Here is a 6,088-nt window from a genome sequence, read left to right as displayed (position 1 = left end):
AAGAAACTGATTCCCATTCAGGCCCTGGACCTTCCTCCTCTAGTCACTGCAGACGCAGAGAGTGAGAGTTTAGTACACTGTTGATGTAACTGACCCCATTCACTCAAGGGGAGAGACCCAACCTTCTATCAAGAATCACTCACCACAGCAGATCACCACTTCCTGGATGCTGATTGCCAGATAATCCAGCTTCTCATGTGTGTGTGGATGGCTTCTGCTCAGGAGGCCTAACCACTGTGTCTGCTAGGGCAGCATGTCCTATTCTGGAAAGAAGAATTCAAGCACCATTGGGCATCCAGACGACCTGCAAGTCAGTCAGACAGAGGAAGGCAATCTCCTGAAAACAAGCCAGGTGAGAGTCACTTTATCCATAAGACCACCACAAGCAGCATCTTTCTGGGCAATAGTAAATGGGCTTCTTAATCCAGGTCTTGTATCAAGTCTTCAGTGATTATCCTGGGAAATACAGAAGAAGCCCCTATGCCTCAGAGATTAAAGGAAATCCCAGAAAGAACTAGACTAGCCGAGAAAATTCAAAGCTGGGCTTTAAAGGGGTGTAGGAGAGGAGAGGTGCTGAAGCACCCAGTGGAACAAAGGGACTGAGCATGACGGAATTCATAGTCAGGTCAAAAAGTAGATGACTGGAGTAAGAGCATCTTCAGGTTCAGTCACTCAGTAGGCATGTTGGGACACTCTTGGGAGGAGACACTTGTTTCCAGAGCAGTTTCGAACTTCCTCTACTTTCATGGAGCAGCTGGCCTGCCTTGCTCCAATCCTTCTCTAATGTTCACTCTACAGCAAATATAGACCTCAGGTGGGGCTTCCTGGAGGGAACCCAGAACATTACTATGTGCTTTAAAGTAGCACCAAAGTTTTTTAAATAAGTTTTTAATTGTGAAAATATGGTACAGAGGGGTTACAATTACATGAGCAAAGTAATGAGTACATTTCTTATCAAGCATTGTTGCCTCCTCCTCTGATTTTCCCTTACCATCCCTTCCCTCCCATCTCCATGACTACACTCCCCCCCCCACCTAAATTGTAAAGTTCGTTTTTCAACATAACGTCTTGTACATCTTGTAATTGGTCAACCTGTATCCTTATTTAAACAATTTATTTTTCCCTTCCCCTCCCCAAATTATACCAACATCAAATACAGTGAAAACGGGTTATAGAGTGGGGGAGGGATATACAAAGCAACAAAAAAATCATGTGGAACCTTAATTTAGAAACAATAGAAACAATAGCAAGAAAGCCCATGGATTGGGAGAAGATCTTCAATAGCCATACAACAGACAAGGGTCTCATATCTAAAATATACCTGCAACTCAAAAAATTAAATCCCCCAACAACAAATCCTCAAAGAAAAAACTACCCAATAAATAAGTGGGCTAAAGACTTAAAGAGAAACTTCTCTGAAGAGGAAATAAGAATGGCCAACAGATACATGAAGAAATGCTCATCCTCTCTAGCCATAAAAGAAATGCAAATCAGAACAACATTGAAATTCCACCTCACCCCAGTTAGAATGGCTATGATCAAGAACTCTAATAACAACAGATGCTGGAGGGGATGTGGACAGAAGGGAACCCTACTGCATTGTTGGTGGGAGTGTAAACTTGTCAACCACTTTGGAAAATAGTATGGAGGTTCCTCAAAAGCTCCACATAGAGCTCCTCTATGACCCAGCAATCCCACACTTTTCGGCATTTAACTAATGATCACAAACAAGACCATACTAAAGCTACCAGCACAACTATGTTTATTGCAGCATTATTTACCATAGCTAAGATATGGAACGAACCCAGATGCCCCTCAGTAGATGAATGAATCAAGAAAATGTAGTATATATACACAATGGAATTCTATGCCTCCATCAGAAAGAATGGCATTGCCCCATTTGTTAGGAAATGGGAAGACTTGGAACAAATTATATGAAGTGAAGTAAGCCAGGCCCAAAGAAACATAGGTCCCATGGTTTCCCTTGTTTGTAATAACTAGTATATGTCTGAGACAAGCATAAAAGATCAGATAAGATGATGTTAAGTGAAATGAACCCCAAGATAAAGGACACAAGTGTTTTTTCTTTCTTGCTATTGTTTCTAACATATTTATAAACACCAAAGTTAAGATGAGGATTCTTCTATTCATGACTCACAAATGATTAATGCTTTCCCCATACAGCCCTCCAAAAAGTACCCACCGTTAACCACACTAATCAACCAAAGAAAAACAAGTAACATCCTTAAAAAATATGGGGGCCCTACCACCTTCCGTGCTGTACAGCAGTGAAGACAACCAGTATTTTGTGTATCAGCAAGACACTTCTGATGAAGTAAGTCCACAGGAGCTGGCTTTTTCCCCCTAGATATCCCCATGGAGTTGATCATTGAAACAGCCATGTATGCTCCTTCCTTTTTCTTGGGGAGAGAACTGGGACAGTACGGGGGTGGTGCGGGGGAGACTGAATTTCTACTCTGAATTCTGGGTTCTGAAATTGAACACATTCCTGGGTTGTGTGCACCTTGTTTGGTGATGTTATTGACCATGATGGGTGGCCATGGGCTGAGATGTCAGGTTGTGTCCTATGTGCCAGGCACACCTATATTATTTCCCCATAGTCCATCATTTAATCACCCCCAATAACTCTCTACAATAGGTACAATTATCCTTCTTGACAAATGAGGATATAAGCCCCAACGTGCTCCTACAACTTGCATAAGACATTTAGCTTGTGAATGGAGGAGCTGTGATAGGGACTTAAGCTGGGTGGCATTAGAGTTCCAAGTATTGGTGAATTTTATGCAGTGCCTCTAGAAGGAGTTGGCATCAGACCCATAATCCTGGGTGACACCTGCAGGCACCTATGTTACATTTCTTATCTCAGCATAACGGAAGAGGCTAATGTTTATGCTTGCTTCCATAGAGGCCTCAGACTGAGGCTCTGTGTGGTATGAGTGTCCCCCCACCCCCACCACAAACAAAGAGTTTTGTAGGTTTCTACTGAATAGTTCTGGAATCCTCATTGTATCAACCACACTCCCTTCTTTTCTATTATTATTGTGAAAATACTGTACAGAGGGGTTACAATTACATGGGCAAGATAATGAGTACATTTCTTATCAAGCATTGTAGCCTCCTCCTTTGTTTCCCCTTCCCATCCCTTCCCATCCTCCCCCCGCCCCCCTACCCAATCCTCCTCCCCCCCACCAAAGTTGTAAAGTTCATTTTCGACATAACGACTTCATGCTCCCTTCTTTATTTCCTCCTACTGTACGTACTCAAATGCTTTGTGCCTATTCTGCCAGATTTTTTTTCAGGTGAAAGCCAGAACTAGTAAACAGGGCATTCTCTGCATGTGAGGACACAACAGTGCTCAGAGAAGTTTCCTCTTATCTGTGCTATTGCTTCTGCAGCAGAGTTTTAGGATGGCCGTTGTTTAGCAATGGGTTTCTGTGGTGTCCTTCTCACACCACTCTGCCACCATAACCTCTCCCTCAATTTCAAAATAACTGAAGTATTTCTTTATGTCTTTCGTATTGGTGTCATTAGGACATCTTTATTGCTTGCTAATTTCTGGAGTGTGTGCTTTATTTGGTGTGCATCAACCAAAGGACAGGAACAGAGAGAGAAAGAGAGGGAGAGAGAGAAATAGTTTATCATGAGTCCTCATAGTAAGGTTCATTTTGAGTGCAATCTGTTTTCTGCATTAAAAGGCATTCATCTACACAATATTCACTACACACTTTGTCCCTAGACAAAGGGAGAGAAGTTTTGTTGAAAAGAATTTACATCCAGGGACATTAACATCCCTCTGCCATGTGGGTGGTAGGTCATGGGAGTCCATCTCAAACAAAGATTCCACAGGCCAAAGAAGGCAACAAGCCAGGTGATCAGGAATAAGCAGAGGCAACAGGAGAGGAGTAGATGATCTGAGTGGTGGATAGGAGTTACTTAGATCATTGTGTGAGTAGAAAGATTGTGCAAGTTTAAGAACACCTTCAATTTGTCTAGTGCATGATACATCTTGGCTGGCCTTATTTTCTTCTTGCTTGCACTCTCTTCTCAAGGACATTCTGCACTCCACCAACATACCACCAGTGCCTCTTGGGTACTTATCTCTTCCTCAGCTATCTCAAGTCTGCTTTTGGTGTCAGTTTGGCAGCTGCATGCTCTTTCTTGGCTTTGTTTTCATGTCCTTGTTATGTTCCTACCCTAGCTGTGAGAATACACCCGTGTGTGTCATATACTTGTCTCCTAAATTCCAGGCCCAGCTATGTATTAGGTCTCAAGCCTTTAATGACAAGACTCTTAAATCTCCATCTGCTTCTTTGAGATATTTTGACAAATGGAGGAGACAAAGTGCTTAACCCAAGACTGAGCACATTTTTAGAGGCTTTAATAGCTTTTACTTCCTTCTGATCCTAGGATATATTAAAGATTTCTATTTAGAACTGCTCTGTATTTCCTTTTCCCCCACCACCTCTTTCTCTCTTCCTTTCTCTCTGTTCCTCAGTCTCCCTCTCTGTATCTCCTCCTCTCTCTGCTTACCTCTTGCCATATCTTTGTCTCTTTGTGTGTCTTTGTCTTTCTCTGCCTATCTGTCCCTGACTCTTGCCTCTGTTCCTGTCTCTCTCTGTTTCTCTATCTCTCTGTGTTTCTGTCTATCTTTATCTCTCTCTGTTTGTCTGTCTGTCTCTCATCTCTCTGTCTCTTTCTTTGTCTGTCTCTGTCTCTGTCTCTCTCTGTCTGTCCTCTCTGTCCTCTCTGTCTCTGTCTCTGTCTCTCTCTTTCCCTCTCCCTCCCTCCCTTCTAGTATTGAGTATTAAATTCCTGTTTACATCTGGTATACCACTCTTAATATTCAAAATGTTGGTTGGCATGTGCTTTGGTGTAATAAAAGACATAGGGTTTCTGAATGAGGTCCCCGCAATAAGTCATTTTACCATTAGCTTATCTTTTCACGTTGCACCAGTAGCTCACACTTGTAATGATAGCTACTTAGGAGGCTGAGGATCACAGTTCAAATAAAGTCTGTGAGACTTTTATCACCAAAAAACACTCTTTACCGGAATCAACTCCAAATGGATCAAAGACCTCAAAGTAAAAACAGACACCCTGAAAACATTAGAGAAAGGAATAGGAGAAACATGAGGGCTTCTTGGCATGGGCCAAAATTTTCTTAATAAATCTTTCTTAGTATGTCTGGTTCTCTACCACTTGAATACCACTTCAAGCTGGCTTTTTGCTGGCTAAATGGAGATGGACTCACAAGTGTTTTAACTTGAGGTGGCTTCTGAAAAAATCCCCTCGATATCTCAACCTCCTGATTAGGTAGAATTATAGATGTGAACCACCAACACCTGGCTTGGAGTCGGTTTCTAATATGTGCTATTTTATTTGAGAGAATGGAAGAAGACAACCCATGGGAGATCTCAACATCAACTGAAAAGAAAGCAAAGTTCCTGAAACACAGACGATCAAGATATGCCAAAGCCTCAGGACCTTTCTGGCGTGGCAGAAAGGTAAAATCCTCTTCTTCTCATGATGTTGAGCAGAAGAGATTCAAGTGTGAGTGCTATTATTGCAAAAAGTACCCTGGGACATCTTCTGGAATCTCAGTGAACAGGAAATCCACCTCTTATTCTTCCTCCTGGTATAATCTCTCCCTGAGCTTCAGTAACTTGACACTCAACCCAGGTACCAACCAACCCCCTCTCGTGCAAGAATGGACCCAAGAAAGTGAGATGATGGAGGAAGCCTGGAAGCAGCAGAGTAAAAGAGCATTTCAGAGGCTTGTACACATAATGGGCCGAATGTCACTGAGTTCCTCATCCTCAGGTGAAGGAAGTGCAGAACAGATTGTGTCCTGAGTGTCAACATCTCCAACACCCCATGAGACACCCTGATAGGACAGTGACAGCATCCAGCCAGATGGCAACATATCTCATCAGCTGACATTTCAATTCAATTTCAGAAATGTAGCAATCTTTTGCTAGTCATTTTAGAATCTTCCCTTCTTGGGCATGTTGGGAGTAATTTCTGATTTGTAAGAGCAACCACAATTCCCATGGGGTGAGATGTTGTT

Source organism: Dipodomys merriami, unplaced genomic scaffold (assembly GCF_024711535.1).
Source record: "Dipodomys merriami isolate MVZ:Mamm:240054 unplaced genomic scaffold, mDipMer1.0.p SCAF_3, whole genome shotgun sequence".
In the NCBI taxonomy this organism is placed as follows: Eukaryota; Metazoa; Chordata; class Mammalia; order Rodentia; family Heteromyidae; genus Dipodomys; species Dipodomys merriami.
Note: the sequence above shows the minus strand (reverse complement) of the source record.